The following is an 18,303-nucleotide window of genomic DNA, read 5'->3' on the forward strand; positions in this document are numbered from 1 at the left end:
GACTTCAGACTCAGCCTCTTGCATAAGCCTGAAAAATTTCTCTATATTTAACTTATCCAATGTGATATTTTAATTTTTAAAAACTCTTTGCTAAAGCATAAAATGTTTGATAAACATGATGCAAGGTCTTATTGAAATTCATTTGAAAGAGCCCCCTGAAAGTATAAAATAACCATATTTCTCTGACTACTTTCACACATCTAATTATGAGGTACAGGAAGATTTCTTGTGTGTAGAGCTCAATAGGAATGGTTTAAGGATGCTGGAAAACCAGTGCAGCTGTCATGGTGACACCTCTCCAGCTGTGAGGACAGAGAGAGTGGATGGGAATAGTCTTCCCTCCTTGGAGCTTTCAGATGCCTGGCAGGAACCAATCTGTGCCCAGAATCCTAGGGGCAAAGAAGAGGAAGTAGCTAGGTAGCAGTCTAATAACATTTTGCTTAAGCCATCTGGTTCTAGAATGTGATATGCAATGCTTAAGGAATATAGAGTAGGCAGGAGAAATGAGGGCTTTTAACATCAATAAGAAAAAAAAAAATTCAATTTGAAAAATGTTCTAACTCACCTTTGGCTACCTTTTCTAAGCCCTCTTTAAGCCAACCCTGATTATTATTTAAAATATAATATTTTTACAGTAAACATAATATTTGATACTGGTAATCATATTAGTAACAGAAGTGGAATCGAACAAGTGATTTGAAACTAGAGGCTTGGTAATAAGGGAAGAGAGCCTTTGTATTTTGAAATAATCGTGAATATCTGTTAAAATAGTACTTCCAGGTTTTGCTGTCTTCCACCTCCTCATCACCCTTTTCCCAACACCCACCCTGGGCAGGCCCTTATGTAATCACCTTCACTTTAATCAGGCAACTCTTGATAGAATGAAATTCCTTGATGAGAAACTGCAGTTCTCTGTTTCAAAAAGCAACGGTGTAGACTGCATGTTGTTGTTAGCAGTGGTAGTGTTGCCTGGCATTTCAATGGACTGTAACAAGGTTTTCCTTTTCTCCCTCCCCGCCCCTGCAAGAAAGGCTCTTGAGGGGAAAGAAGATCAAATATATCAAGTCTACAAAAGTTTCAGACATATTCTCAATGAATATATTTCCAGATTATTTTGTCCATTATTTTCATAGTTTGCCTTTGAGTATTGATGATAAACTATTACCCAAACATCAACTCACAATGATTCCCTAGCCTAGGCTTTGTGGGAGTAAACAAAAAGGATCCCAGGAACCCTTAGGTAGCTGAGTGCACTTTTGTTAACTGAAGACTTACGAATCTCGATATTATTTGGATATTTGTCCCTGCCCAAATCTCATGTGGGAGGTGGGGCCTGGTGGGAGGTGTTTGGGTTGTGGGAGCAAGTGCTGTCTTCCATAGTGAGTTATCATAAGATCTGGTCATTTAAAAGCACGTGGCACCTCCCCACCCACCCTTTCTCTCACTTGCCCTTGCATGTGATGTGCCTGTTCCCCTTTGCCTTTGACCAAAATTGTAAGCTTCCCGAGTCTCCCTAGAAGCAGAGCAGATGCCAGCACCATGCTTCCTATAAGGCCTGAAGAACCATGAGCCAATTAAACCTCTTTTCTTTGTAAATTACCCAGTCTCAGATATGTATTAATAGCAATGCAATAATGCCCTAACACAAATGTACTCCTTGTATGCAGAGGATCTAAGAGAAACGAGAGATATTCAGTAGAACTGTGTGTGTATAGGGAAATGTGAGCATATGGATGTTTGCATGGTTATTTGTGTTTGGAGAGGCAAGAATTTTAGGAAAAATTTACGAGCGTAAATTGGGCACTGAATAATAATCCTATCATCATTAAGGTCACTGGTAGAATTTCAGGGTGGTTGCAATCTTGATGAAGTCATTAACCTCACTCAGTTTTTTCATTAAAATGGGTGTCATGCATGTACAGTAAGTTAGAGAAGTCTTTTTGAGTGCTTTACAAAGTGTAAAATGCATTAATAAGGTTTTTAAAAAAATTATTATGTCTATTATCCTAAAGTATATATCCATCTTCTCTAACATTCCAAGAAAACAAAACAACACGAAAATATTTACTTTGAAAATTCTGGTGAACTTGTCTCGAACTTGTCTCTTCTCTAGCCTGTCTTTCACTTCCTGCCAGAAAATTCACTGACTTATCATAAGAAATTAACATTAACCTTACAAGATTCTGGCTTAAGACTTAAATATTTAAACTGTGTGTTGAAAATATCTCCGTAATTATGGGATAATAAAGTCTCAGAAGACAAGGATATTAACATCAGCCCCATTCTATCTTAGGAGCACTGACTCAGAAGTTGGGTTGGCTACATTTGAATCTTCTTCTTACCATTTGCTCTTGTATAATCTACTTAATATTTCCTTGCCTCAATTTTTGTCATCTGTATCTGAGAAATAAGAATTACTTTCTAGGATTCTTGAAAAAAATTTAATACATGTAACTCAATAATAGTATCTAGTAAATAGTCAATTCTCAACATTTAGATTTATTATAAATTGTTTAAGTCTGTTTTCTACAATTTGAGTCTTTTCAACCTCCTCACTTTATGATCAATAGTCATAAAAGAGTGACATCAATATGAGTTTAATCCCCATAATTCTTAAATTATTAAGGTTTGATCAATGGTGTTAATACCCTGGTTTCCAGTTATTGACTTTGGCTTTGTAAAACACATCTATCTGAAGTATCTATCCAATAGCAGATGCACCTGAAGCTTTTCTGCATTAGTTTCTTAGATTCTGCTCTCCAAAGATGGCTGTAGATTTTCTGAACTGGTTCAATGCCTTTTTTTTTTCCTCTGGAATTTTAGCCTCACAAATTGTAGATATGATAAATCTATAAGAAATTGATGAGGAAATTAGAGGGCAGCCAGAACTTAATATGGCGCTGAGCATGAGAGAGTCCGAGGAAAACAGGATGAATTGATTAAAAAAATAAAATGCTCCAAATAATGTTTATGAAGGCATTCAGAAGATTGTTTAATGAGCTCCAGAAAAACAATCTGAAACAGAGGAAGGAGCAAAGCGAGTCTCCAAGTGTGGTATTATATGCCAAAGAATTAGCAAAGACACCTTACCTTCACATTCCTTAGGAGCAGTCTCAGTGATTTAACATGTCACAGAGATTTTAATGACACACTACTGCAACTTTAATTAATTTTTTCATCCATATGCAAGCACTCAATTAAAGCTCTGCCTCCTCCCCATATGCTCTAAGACTTGCTAGTTACATTTCCATTTGATGCATTGGTGCAGAGGTATAATGCTAGGAGTGGTTTTATTTACAAATGAGGTCAAAAGAATATAAGATTTTTTAAGAATCTGAATTGCTTAGTAGAATGGGAAAGACACAAAACCTATTGCATCACTAGATCTCAATCAGGGATGATTTTCCTCCCCCTTCTCTGGGAATACTTGGCAATGTCTACAGACATTTTTCATTACCACAACTGTGTCAGTCCTACTAGCATTTAGTGGGTAGAAGGGAGGGTATGCTGCTAACCATTCTTTGGTGCACAGAACACCCTCTCACAAGAAACTATATCAGGGTCTTAGCAGTGCCAACATTACTACTACCCTGTAATAAGTAGTTATTCATGAAGCATTTGCTTTGGACCGAGTAAGCCCCATTATTTCTAACTATATATAAATAATAACTGTCTCTTTTAAAATTTATTTCACTGGAAATTAAATGATTTAGTTGAGTTCAACTCTATAATAGGCAAGGCAGGAGGTAGAGTGGGATAGAAGGAAGGCTTAGGAGTCTGTTTCTATCTATCAAATAGATGGCATATATTAGAAATGAGAAATGGGGAAAAGAAAACATTTTCTTATGATTTGATAATGAACTGAACATTTTGAAAATAATCGTAAGGAAGACAGAAATTCATGCTGAGGATAGCACCTTTGCCTGCAATTATAACCAAAAGATTTAAGAAGGAATTGAAATTTTGCTTAGTAGGTTTCTTAAAAATACTGTTATTTTAGTAGTCTTCTGGCACTTAAGTTTTTCTTTTTTAAGAACTTAGGTGACATAAGCCTTCTAGAAATATAGTCAGGGTAAGGAGTTTCAGGTAGAGATTCAACAAGAAGGGCTCCTGTTTCTTCCTTACTATTGTCTTTGCTCTCAGCATCTCTATGAATGAAAAGTTGGTGAATAAAATCTGACAGCAGATATAAAAACTTTCTATGAAGACAGATAAGATTTAACAAAGACAGATATATGCTTGAAGAAAACTCTTGAAAATATTAGATCAGGAGTTTTTTCAGATATCTGAAAAAATACATTTAGGCAAATACAAAGAAAACACTTTTTTGGTCCCAATTTACTAGAAAGACAAGCAGAAAAAAGAATTCAAAAGTCTGTGACTTAAAAATTAGTTTATATAAGATGCTGCAAAGCTTGGATCATGCCCAGCCTCTCTTTTATCTTCAATGGCACAGAATGCAGATGATATAGACTCCCCACAAGTAAAAAGTCTCTTCTAGGGAAAATAAGAAATTAAGGATAAACACTTACCCAAATACCCTCCATTTTTTTTTTTAATCAAACGGGGATAGATCTTCCCCTGTATAGGAGGAGGTCATCAATTTTAGAGACTAGTTCCACCTTAATGAGTTAATATCTCCAATTTCACCCACTGCTCTTCCTGAATCTTCTGGGAATCATGGGTTAGCAGTTTTGTTTGAGGGCTAAAAAGTTCCAAAAGACTAATAAAATAACTTGTATGAGTAAATTATTTAAGTTAACTCTAAGATCTCACTTTATATTAGGTTATATTCCCATCTTTACTCATTTTTAATCCATCTTGTCTAAGTTAATGTATATTATGTAATCTTATATACATTAAGTGGCAGAAATAATCCCAAGCTACCATGTCAATTATAGAGATATGCCCTTTAGTTGTGCATGGACCTTCTAATTTTATCAAAATCAAAGGAGAAATTATGTAAAATTTATAAATGTAAAAAATATCAAATTTATCTTGGAAGGTGAAATCTAAAGTACAAAAAGTTCAATATTTATTATATTACATATTAATCAATATAGTCTAGTATAGTCTAGTCTTACTCAGATACTCAGAGTTAAAATTCCTTCAAGTTGTTTTTCCATTTCAGCACCGGTCAAGTTGAATAAATCACATATTCCATGCTGTTTAAAAAGTCTAAATATTTAAAGGCATACAAGATTAACACATTATTGGCCCTAAATTTCAACTGATAGACCTTAGAGTAGTTACTCTAAGGAAAATGACTTTCTTTGAAGCCAATATTTAGTCTAATCCAATTTGTGCTTTTCATTCCTGAAGAACATAGACTCCATAATACAAGAGTAGACTAAGAAATACTTTCTTTACATTTTCCAGTACATGTACCTATGCCAGTTTTCCAGAGCTTATGGCCTGTAAAATTTTAATAAATTAAGACAAACCACTTATTAAGAAGTTAATAATTGCATTGAGAATGAAAGGTACCTATAGGGTATCACTTCCTGGGGTGATTAATGGTGATATTTAATATCTATTTTTGTTTCTCTTTTCTGGATACATATTGAGATTACACTTTCTAGCACTCTTGTGATAGTGTAGCTCCATAAGACTGGTCATGGTTAATAATTTGTGAGCAGGAGTAATGTGTGTCACTTATGGGACCTTTATTTTTCAGTATAAAATCACCCAGAGCTCTATTTTTTTCTGCAAGTCTCTTGGTAATACTCCAGATAGCAGGTTGCTCCATCAGCCTGAGTCCCAGAGTAAAGAAGTAAAAAAGGAAACTGATTTTTGAGGCTGGAATAATGCTCTCTATGTTTTGAAGGGGCAGAGCATTTGTCAAAACTATTGTTTGTGTTTATTTGGGAAGCAGATAAGGTACTGTAGTGGACAAATTTCTAGCCCCCTAAAGCTGTCAGTGTTCAAATCCTCAGAACCTGCAAATATGTTACCTTGCAGGGTAAAAGACTGTGGATGTGATGAAGTCAAGTTTCTGGAGATGGGGAGATTATCCTGGATTGTCCAGGTAGTCCCAATGCAATCAGAAAGGGATTTATAGAAAGAAAATGGGGGTTAAAATCGGAAGGGAAATATGAAAAATGCAGAAGTTGACATGATCCTTTATGAAAATGGAAGAAGGGGGTACAAGCCTAGGAATGTAGGTAACCTGTAGAAACTAGAAAAAAACAAGAAAACAGATTCTCTCCTGGAACCTCCAGTAAAAATGAAGCACTGATTTTAGTCCTGTAAGAACCACATAGAACTTCTAATCTCCAGAAATGTAAGATAGTATATTTGTGTCATCTAGCTGATTTGTTCTTCCTTGACAAGATTCTAAGCGTGATGAAATGTCACGAAAGATATGGATCCAGAAAGTACTTTCCAGGAAAGCAGATAGAAATGAGAGAGTATTGAAGCCCATAGAGAAGCAAGTTTCTTTATTAAAGATTATAGTAAAAGCAGCTGGGATAATTAAGAGGCCAAGAAGGAGATGAATAAACTACCTTTGTGAGGCAACCACCAATGCCACCAAGACATTCTGTGTCTTAAGGAGTAAATATATTTTTTAATCAAACCAAATCTTATTTTTATGGTTACTAGAGGACAAACATTAGTGTTAGAAGCTCTTTGATCATCTTTTGATAGTCTTTCAACTCACTTTTTGGTAGAGGAATATTACAGTATGATGTGCCAAGCCAGTAAAGCACACAACTGACCCTGTCTAGTGTTTTGAGTAAGATGCAATAACCCACCACAGTGATGCTGGTACCAGTAACATAGTACATGTGTGTAGATGCATTCACCAGTGTATATAATTGCCTGGCTCACTGTAGGTTCTCAATACATTTTGGGGGACCACATGTATAACTTGTTTGACTAGAGAAGTGTGCACAGTCTCTCAGGCTGCGTATTTTCTTTCCTGCCAGATTGTTTCCAATTGCAGTTATAAGGCTACATTAAAAAAAAAAAAGTGAGATAGATTTGGCTCTATCACATTTCTTTGCTATGTTGTTTAGTTGCTGGTTATTTTTGCTTACCATACATTGAGAACAGAATTCAAATTGTTGACTGTGCAAGATAAGCTCCTTTGTGAATATAATTTTTAGTTTTGCTTCATTAGGAGTGGGCGATTTTATTTTCAGTGAGCGTGATACAGGGTTTTGATGCCATAACGATGCCTTCAGTTTCCAGTACTGTTAGGGATTATTCTCTAGGGTACAAGTACCATAGGCAGACATCACCTTTGCCAAAGGTTTTTTCTTATTTTAAGTTTCAAGGTACATGTGCAGGTTTGTTACATAGGTAAACGTGTGCCATGGCGATTTTTAATGATAGGTTGGCCACTCTTAGTTGTTGGAAGGATTATTTGTCATGGTGCAGACACGAGTTAGGGTAGACCAAATATTTTAATGGAGATGATCATACTTTTCATGTATGGGAATTGTTCAGTTGTAGCCAAAATCCAGTGTAATTCTGTAGTCTGTTTTCAAAATCATGTGTCCCCTATCTATCAGCATTTTGAGTTTTAAAAGAAAAAGATGCTGCCTGGGATACAGTAACTTGAAAAAAATCAAAACCTTTGGATATCTCTCATACTTTCAGATTTGGGGGATTTGCTACACAAAGCATGAGCCATGGAGGGACATCACTACATAGGAGCTTGTTAGATATATAGAAACATATTTAAATCCTACACTGTGTTAGTGTGTTGTTGAATCACTATAAAGAAACACCTGAGACTGGGTAATTTATAAAGAAAAGAGTTTGATTGGCTCATGGTTCTTCAGGCTGTACAGGAAGCAAGGCACCATCACCTGCTTCTGGTTGGCAAGATTTCATTTCTGGCAGAAAGTGAATGGGTGCAGGTGAGTCACATGGCAAAAGCCAGACCAAGGGGGAGGGCGGAGGTGCTATATTATTTTAAACAATGAGATCTCATGTGAACTAACTCAGCAAGAACTCACTTATCACCAAGGGGATGGTGTTATGTTCCAATGACCTCCGATCAGGCCCCACTTCTAGCATTTGGAATCACATTTCAACATGAGATTTGGAGGACACAAATATCTAAACCATATCACACACCAAACTTACATACTCAGAATCTGTATTTTAACCAAATCTCCAAGTGATTAATATGTACATTAAACTTTGTTAACCATTGTTTTATATTTCTCATTCTAAGCAGTGACATTACTAATGAACATTGTATAAATTCACTCAACCATACAAAACCAGATGCTAGAAAACTAGGTACTTTTATTCCAAGATTCAAGGCTGATTTTCTAAATGCTGGCTTGGAGGTGCTACTCTCAGACCAGAGGACAGTACGGTCCTGAAGAAGCATTATGACTGAATGTAGAGTGGGATTTCTGGCACTAATTGCTAAAGAGAATCACCAGGTATGAGAGGTTGTCACAGACAAACTTAAACAGCCATTTTCTTAAACTCCTTGTTTCGGACTACAGTCAATTTAGTTACTTGCCCGAGGCATCAAATTAAAAGGAGGTGTGGAAAACTGAGATCGAGATAAATAATATTTGAATATAGTACCTTGTCCTCACTTGAATCACCCTAATCTTGGCCCTGACTGAGATGCTGACATGCCTAAAATCTCATTTGTGGAAAGATCTAAAGATAAAACTTCCACAAATGTGGACATTCTTACTGACCTATACATTGGTGTTATTATTTAAAAAAAAAAAAAAAAACATAAGTACAATAATAAAAATAAACTCTGCTGCCAAAATTTTCCATTTTTTGCTAGTGAAAATCTAATAAACATTCTCCACATAATGCATTTGAATCTTTATGGAATAGTAGACACTGCATTTAAAAATGTATTTGATGATTTAGCGAAGAAACCCTTTCAGACACCAGGTTTACTGCACTGTTACATTTTTACTATAAGAAGTAAATCTTCCTTTAAACATTTTTCCTAAAGACCTTTGTTCTTGTTTTAATTTTCTAGAGTAGAAATATAGGTGAAATCAAGCCTGAGTGTTTCTAGAAATCTAAGAAAGCAGTATTTCGAAGTGAAATAGAGGGTACAGTTTACTGCTATATGGTTGAGTTGTGAGTCCCCAGCTACTAGAGCCAAAGGACTTTGATAAAACAGGTGATTGTCAAGAAGAGGCTTTCACCAGCAGTGAGCATACCATAAATAACCACACACATGAGAGGTAGAAGAAGCAAATACTATTGCTGTATGTCTTGGTCAACGATAGATCCAGGAGAATTTGTGAAGTTTTGTGGAACAATCAATGCTATGATGTCAATGTAGAAGTCAATGTACACTATGCTTAATTCAACTGCTATCTGAAGTAGATCCTGGGATGCTGAGTATATTATTCTATTTTCATGCTGCTGAAAAAGACACACCCAAAACTGGGAACAAAAAGAGGTCTAACTGGACTTACAGTTCCACATGGCTGGGGAGGCCTCAGAATCATGGTGGGAGGCAAAAGACACTTCTTACTTGGCAGCGGCAAGAGAAAATGAGCAGGAAGCAAAAGTGGCTTAAACCCCTGAAAAAAACCCATCATCTCATCAGACATATTTACTATCATGAGAGTACCACAGGAAAAACCAGCCCCCATGATTCAGTTACCTTCTCCTGGGTCACTCCTACAACATGTGGGAATTCTGGGAGATAAAATTCAAGTTGAGATTTGAATGGGGACACAGCCAACCATATTAGTGAGGCAAAATTTTAGTGAGCTACATATATTGACATATTTATCCTTATTTCCAGAAGGCATACGTTTTTCATCAGTAGGCATGATGCGGCTCAGAATGTGGACTGATTTAACATCACTGCATATATAGTCTTCTGGATTGACTGATATGTAATTCTTATTAGACCCCCCCATTTTTCAATGACCCACCCTTTCTTCATGGACAAAATCTTGCCTTTTGTCTGGTATACTGACACTTCACTATCAGGTCTTAAAACATCTTTCCAACTTTATCTTCTATTAATTCTCAGTCTAAAATCTTCATACACATTAATCAACTCATTGACTCTGCAGAATCTGATGTTTGTGTTTTCATAACAAAATTGCTCTTTCACTATATTCTATACTTATTTCTGAAATCCTGGTCTGACCAAGGCTTTTCCTCTTCCAGCTACAATTTTCTGACCATCCAAATACAAGGTGGTCTCATTCTCCTTTCATTTCTTATATGTGAACATTTACATAAGTAGTAAGAATTTATTACCTTTTCAATAATGACATATTTTACTGTAATTTTGCTTTTTTCCTCCAATAAATGTGCTGTATGCTTTCTCAGCTGACATGGAACACTTTCAAAGTTAGTCACATAGTCATCTTTCTTTCTTTATAATCTCCAAAATACATTTTGAGCTACAGCAGCACTAGGCTTTTCTCAGATCTTCAGCTCATAGAAATAAACCTCTATCCACATAATTTACCATTAATTAGATCCATCCATCGAATTTACTCATTTTCCATTCCCTTGCTATAAACCCACAAAAACTGAAGTCCTTCCTGATGCCTTTCTCCTCCTTACATTCTACGTAGAATTTAGGTTTAGAATGTATTAGATATTTCACTAAATATCTTCAAATGTCTTTCTTTCTATCCCCATTATCAGTATACTTAACCAACCACTATCACTGTTTCCAGGGACTATTCTAATGGCTTAGAAACCAGTATTTTCCCAACCCATTATGCACACTATAGACAAAACGGTCATTTGAAAAACTTTGTTTAGATACAAAAATATCATTTGTTTGTATCTTCTCTGATTTTTTTGAGCAATGTTTTGTAATTCTCATTATAGAGATCTTTCACCTCCCTGTATTCCTTGGAAGAATCAATATCATTAAAATGGCTATTTTGCCCAAAGAAATGTACAGATTCAACACTATGTCTTTCAAACTATCAATGATATTTTTCACAGAACTTGAAAAATTTTAAAATTTATATGGAAACAAACAAAAAACAAAACAAAACAAAAAGAGCCTGAATAGCCAAGGCAATCCTAAGCAAAAAGAACAAAGCTGTAGGAATCACATTACCCAACTTTATACTACGAGGCTACAGTGACCAAAACAGCATGATATTGGTACAAAAACAGATACATAGACCAATGGAACAGAATAGAGAGCTCAGAAATAAAGCCACACATCTACAACAATCTGATCTTTGCCAAAGCTGCTAAAAACAAGCAATGGAGTAAAGACTCCTTATTCAATAAATGGTACTGAGACAACTGCCTAGCTATACGCAGAAGATTGAAGCTGGACTCTTTCCTTACACAATATGCAAAAATCAACTCAAGATGGATTAAAGACTTACATGCGAAACCCAAAACTATAAAAACCCTGGAAGACAGCCTAGGCAATACCATCCTGGATATAGGAATGGGCAATCACAACAAAAGCAAAATTGACAAATGGAATCTAATTAAACTTGATAATTTCTTTTGCTGGGCAGCTCTTAACAGTAAACAGACAACCTGTAGAATGGGAAAAATTACTAAGAAACAATGCATCTGAGAAAGGTCTAATATTCAGCATCTATAGGGAACTTAAATTTACAGGAGAAAAACAAAAGTGGGCAAAGGATATGAACAGATACTTCTCAAAAAAGTTCAATATCACAGATCATTAGAGAATTAGAAATCAAAACCACAATCAGTTACCACCTCACACCAGTCAGAATGACCATTAAAAAAAGAAACCCATATCCACTGTTGGTGGGAGTGTAAATTAGTTCCACCATTTGTGGAAAGCAGTAGGGTAATTTCTTAAAGAGCTATAAGCAGGACTACCATTTGACCCAGCAATCCCATTACTGGGTATATACCCAAAGGAACATAAGCCATTCTACCATAAAGACACATGCACGCAAATGTTCACTGCAGCACTGTTTACAATAGCAAAGACATGGAATGAACCTAAATGTCCATCAATGACAAATTGGATAAAGAAAATGTGGTTCATATATCCCATGAAGTATTATGCAATCATAAAAAAGAACAAGATCGTGTCTTTGCAGGAATGCAAATTGAGCTGGAGACTATCATCCCTAGCAAACTAACACAGGAACAGGAAACTAGATACTACATATTATGACTTACAAGTGGAAGCTAAATAAGAACTTACAAACACAAAGAAGGAAACAGACACTGGGGTCTACTTGCAGTAGGAGGGTGGGAAGAGGGAGAGGAACAGAACAGATAACTATTGAGTACTGGGCTTAATACTTGGGTGATGTGATAACATGTACAACAGACCTTCACATGTACCAACAAACCTAAAATATTAAACTTAGCAACTAAATACATAAAGCAAATATTAACAGAACTGAAGGGAACAATAAATAGCAATACAATAATAGTAGAGAACTTCAATACTCCCACTTTAAACAGTGGATAGATTATTCAGGGAGAAAATCAGTAAAGGAACAGCAGATTTAAACAGTCTAGACCAAATGGACCTTCTGGATATATACAGAATGTTCTCTTCAACAGCAGCAGAATACACATTCTTTTCAAGTGCACACGGTGAAAAACTGAAAGGAAAAACAAAAAAATATATATATCTCTAAATAATAATAAAAAAAAAACTACAAAATCAAAGTGCACACAGAACGTACTCCAGGATACATCATATGTGAGGTCAATAAACAAGTCTTAACACATTTAAGAAAATTAAAATAATATTGAAAATAGTTTCTGACCACAATGGTATTAAACTAGAAATTAGTAAGAGGAAAATTGGAAAATTATCAAATAGGTGGAAATTAAATGATACACTTCTGAACAACCAGAGGGTCAAATAAGAAATTAAGAAAAATAAAATGTTAAGACATATAAAAATATGACGTATCAAAATGTATTGGATGCAGCAAAAGCAGCTCTGAGAGAAGTATATAGTAACAAATGCCTAAATTAAGAAAAAAGAATGATCTCAAGCAATCTAACTTTATACAATAAAAAACTAGAGAAGAAAACAAATTAAGCAAAATTCAGAAGAATAAACACAATAATAAAGATCAGAGCAGAAATTAAAAAAAAAAAAAACAGACTAGAAAAACAATAGAAAACATCAAGGAAACTAAGGCCTTTTTTTTTTTTTTTTTTTTTTTTTTTTTTTTTTTTAAAGATACAATTGATAAACTTTTAGTTAGACTAAGAAAAGACTAAAAATTATAAATGAAAGACTTTACAATTGACAGAACAGAAATGCCAGAGATCATAAGACACAAGGAACAATTATATATCAACCAATTGACCAAGAAGAAACGAATACATTCATATTAATAGAAACATGCAACTTACTAAGTCAAAATTACAAATAGTCAATGTGAATGAAACAATAGTAAGGAGATTGAATCAAAAAGTAAAAACTTCACAACAAAGAAAAGCCCAGGACTTGATGACTTCACTGGCAAATTACACATTTAAAGAATAATTAGGGCGGTCTCAGCAGCCTCTGGCGCCGCGAGGCCGTGTTCTCCAACAGCGTGTTCCATGGGAACCAGTACAAGCAGATTCTATAGTGCTCTCACCAAGACACTGAACAGCAGCGCTGCCTCCCAGCCCCCAGAGTATTTGGTGTCACCTGACCCAGAACATCTGGAGCCCACTGATCCTAAAGAGCTTCTTGAGGAATGCAGGGCCATCCTGCACACCCGACCTCCCCGGTTCCAGAGGGATTTTATGGATCTGAGGACAGATTGCCCTGGTACCCACCCGCCCGCCTATCAGGTTTATGCAGTGGAACATCCTCGCCCAAGCTCTTGGAGAAGGCAAAGACAACTTTGTACAATGCCCTGTTGAAGCACTCAAATGGGAAGAAAGGAAATGTCTCATCCTAAAAGAAATCCTGGCCTACCAGCCTGATATATTGTGCCTCCAAGAGGTGAACCACTATTTTGACACCTTCCAACCACTCCTTAGTAGACTAGGCTATCGAGGCACGTTTTCCCGAAACCCTGGTCACCTTGTCTAGATGTAGAACACAACAATGGACCAGATGGCTGTGCCTTATTTTTTCTTCAAAACCGATTCAAGCTAGACAACAGTGCCAATATTAGGCTAACAGCCATGACATTGAAAACCAACCAGGTGGCCATTGCACAGACCCTGGAGTGCAAGGAGTCAGGCCGACAGTTCTGCATTGCTGTTACCCATCTAAAAGCACTGGCTGGGAGCGGTTTCGATCAGCTCAACGCTGTGACTTCCTTCAGAACCTGTAAAACATCACCCAAGGAGACAAGATTCCCCTTATTGTGTGTGAGGACTTCAACACAGAGCCAACAGAAGAGGTCTACAAACACTTTGCTTCCTCCAGCCTCAACCTGAACAGTGCCTACAAGCTGCTGAGTGCTGATGGGCAGTCAGAACCCCCATACACTACCTGGAAGATCCGGACCTCAGGGGAGTGCAGGCACACCCTGGATTACATCTGGTATTCTAAACATGCTCTAAATGTAAGGTCAGCTCTCAATCTGCTCACTGAAGAACAGATTGGACCCAACAGGCTACCTTCCTTCAATTATCCTTCAGACCACCTGTCTCTAGTGTGTGACTTCAGCTTTACTGAGGAACCTGATGGACTTTTCTAAATACTTGCTTTTGTCTTTTTAATCACAAGAGTCTTAACGGGATGTTTCAGGAAACAAATAGGATATGACAATGCCAGAGGAAGGATAGAAACATGGGAAGTTTCTATCATTTCATTTTCTATTTCCAGCATGCCCTTGGAAAATACACCCTTTAGTTCACAGATCTTTTCAATTAAAACCTATAGCAAAAAAAGGTATTTGCACTCCAAAAAAAAAAAAAAAAAAAAAAAAAAAAAAAAAAAAAAAAGAATAGCACCAATTCTTCTCAAACTTCTCAAAAAGACTGAAAAAGAGGGAAAATTCACAATTATTTTTACAAGGTCAATGTTTCCCTGATACCAAAGTCCAACAAGGACACCACAAGAAAATTGAATTACAGGCCAATATCCCTGGATCATAGATGCAAAAAATCCTCAAAAAAATACTAGCAAATTGAATTCAGCCACACATAAAGAGAATTGTACAATATAATCAAGTGGGATTTATGCCTAGAAGACAAGGATGATTCAATACATGTCAATCAAATATGATATACCACATTAATAAAATGAAAAAGATAATATTTTAAGATTAAATTAAAAATAATTTCCTTAATCTATTAAGATTATCTTAATGGAAACAGAAAAAGCATTTGGCAAAATTCAACATTTTTTCATTTTAAAAAACTTGCAACAAATTAGATACAGATGGAATGTAGCTCAACCTAATGAAAGTCATGTATGAAAACCCCACAGCTAACATCATACTCAACAACTAAAAGCCAAAGTCTTTTTTAAGATCAGGAATAAGGCAAGGATGCCCACTCTTACCATATTTATTCAATATAGTACTTGAAATACAAGTCAGAACAATGAGGCAAGAAAGAAATAAAAGGCATCTAAATTATAAATAAATAAAATTTTCTGTTTGCAGATGACATAATTTTATATACAGAAAACTTTAGATTCCACCAAAACACTATTATACTAATAAACAAATTAAGTAAATTTACAGGATACAAAATCAACTGGAAAAATTCATGCCCTTATGTACTAACAAAGAACTATCTGAAAAAGAATTTTAGAAATCCCATTTACAAAGCATCGAAAGCAATAAAACCACTTAGGAATGAATTTAAGGGGGTTAAAAAAAGCTATAAGCTGAAAATTAAAGAACTGATGACAAATATTGAAGACACAAATAAATGGAAAGGTACTCCATGTTCATGAATTGGAAGACATAATACTGTTAAAACAGCCATACTACCCAATGCAATCAGTACCTTCAGGGCAATCCCTATAAAAATTCTAATGGCATGTTTCACAGAAATAGAAAAATATTCTAAAACCTATATTGAACTATACACACATAAAACACAAATAGTCAAATCAATATTGAGAAACAAGAACATAGCGGAGAGTATCACATTACGTGTTTTCAAAATATACTGAGTTATAGTAACCAAAGCAACATAGTACTGACATAAAAACAGATATCTAGGCCACTGGAACAGAGAGCCAAGAAGTAAATAGAGTTATTGTCAATTGCTATTTGACAAAGTTGCCAAGACCTTTGAATGAAGAGTCTGTTCAATAAACGGTGTTGGGAAAACAGTGTCCATGTATAGAAGAATGACATTGGACACTTAATTGTTACACTTGAAACTGTAAAAGTAGTAGAAGACAAGGGAAAAGCTTCTTGAAATCTGTCTTGGAAATGATTTTTTGGACATGACCTCAAACGCACAGGCAACAAAAGCAAAAATGGACAATGAAATTATATCAAAGTAAATAAGTTCTGCACAGCAAACAGAAAAAAGCCTGTGGAATGTGAGAATATATTTGTAAACCTGATAAGGCATTAATTTCCAAAATAACAAACTCACACCATCTCAATATCAAGAAAACCCAATTAAAAAAGGGAAAAGGACTTGAACAGGTATTTTCCAAAAGAAAACATACAAATGGCCAAGTATATGAAAAAATGTTCAACATCACTAATCAGAAAAATGCAAATTAAAACCACAATAACATGCTGCCTCATACCTATTACAATGGCTGTTATCAAAAAGATAGATGATAAAGTCTTGGCAAGGATGCCGAGAAAGGGGAACCTTTGTATGCGGTTGGTGGGAAGGTATAAATTAGTATAGCCATTGTAAATAGCATTGATGTTCCTTAAAAAATTAAAAACAGAACTACCATATTACCTAGCAGTCCTACTCCTGCATACATACCTAAAGGAAATAAAATAAAGATGTTAAACAGATATCTGTAGCCCCATGTTCACTGCAGCATTATTTATAACACTAAGATGCATAATCAGCTTAAGTGTCCATCAGCAATAGATAAAAAAAAAATGTGATGTATATATACAACGTAATATTTATTCAGTCTTAACAGAAAATCCTGTCCTATGTGACCTCATGGATGAACCTTGAGAATATTATGCTAAGTAGAATAAGCCAGACACAAAAAGACAAATGCTGTATTACCTCACTTGTATGTGGAATCCAGACAAGTAGAGAATGGGGGTGGGGGAAGGGAATGAGGAATGATTAGTCAAAAGATACAAAGTTTTAGATGAATAAGCTCTGGTGATCTATGTGTGCAGCATGGTTACTACAGTTAATAATAATAAATTATATACTCAATTACTGAGGAAATGCAAAATGTTCTCACCACCAAAAAATAAATAAATAAAAAGGAGGGGATGGGTAATTAGCTTGATGTAATCATTTTACAATGTATACATATATCAAAACATCATATAATACACTGTAAATATGTATAATTCTTGTCAATTATACCCCAATTGGATTAGCCATTATAGAGTTTTAGTTTTGCAAGAGGAAAATGTTCAGGAAAGTTGTTGCACAACAGTGTGAATGTACGTAACATTACTGAAGTATACACTTAATAAATGGTACATCTTATTTTGTTTTTCCAAAGTTTCTTATTTGATTGTTATATCTGTATTTTAAAATAATAAATGGTGATTATTTCTTCTTCCAATGAAAATATAAAGTATCTACATTTCCTGGTACAACAGACATGGAATTGTCTATGTATTTCTTTAGCATTACCTTCCAATCCTCTATCAAATGCTTTGTGTTCTAGATTTACTAGCTCTTGTTAAGTCTCTGAATAAGCCAATATCCTTCCAACCTCAGGGATTTTAAATATTTTATTCTTGTTACCTACACTTTTCATGAGCAATCTCGTTTACCTTTTTGGCTAGATCCTATTAATTTATGATATGTCAGGTTAAAATTAACATCCTCAGGCAAACTTTGACATCTCTGGGAACAAGGCAGGAACATATATATATAGTCTATTGGCATGTATTACTTCTTTTTTGTGTATATGAGTGTGTGTATGTGTAAGAACAGCATAACAGCTGGAGCCCTTGAAGCTCCGTCTTTGCTGACTGGTTAACAGAACCAACACTTGCATTCTTGGTCATTATGAAATATGAATGTGTACATTTCTGATACTAACATTAGGGATGAACTCATGAACCAAAATAGAATCATCAGAACATTTTATCCTCCTAGCCACAGTCTGATTGAAGAATGAGCATGTGCCTCAATATAGAAAAGTAGTAATTAGAAAATCCTTCATGATACTTTTTGGAATGATCACGAGAGAAGTCAACTGAGATTATGAATTATGTGTTAAACATAAACCTGGAAGGTAACAAATGCTATGGCCATATTGTT

At 35.3% G+C, this 18,303-nt stretch overlaps 1 long non-coding RNA gene and 1 pseudogene across 1 annotated transcript in view; one reads left to right on the forward strand and one right to left on the reverse strand.

Annotated features, from left to right (window-relative positions):
* Positions 1 to 18,303, reverse strand: part of LOC135966952 (uncharacterized) — a 406,380-nt gene that overhangs the window by 30,838 nt on the left and 357,239 nt on the right. The window lies entirely within an intron of this gene.
* LOC102144315 (nocturnin pseudogene) lies at positions 13,151 to 14,971 on the forward strand (annotated as a pseudogene).

Source organism: Macaca fascicularis, chromosome 13 (genome assembly GCF_037993035.2).
Source record: "Macaca fascicularis isolate 582-1 chromosome 13, T2T-MFA8v1.1".
Taxonomy (NCBI): Eukaryota; Metazoa; Chordata; class Mammalia; order Primates; family Cercopithecidae; genus Macaca; species Macaca fascicularis.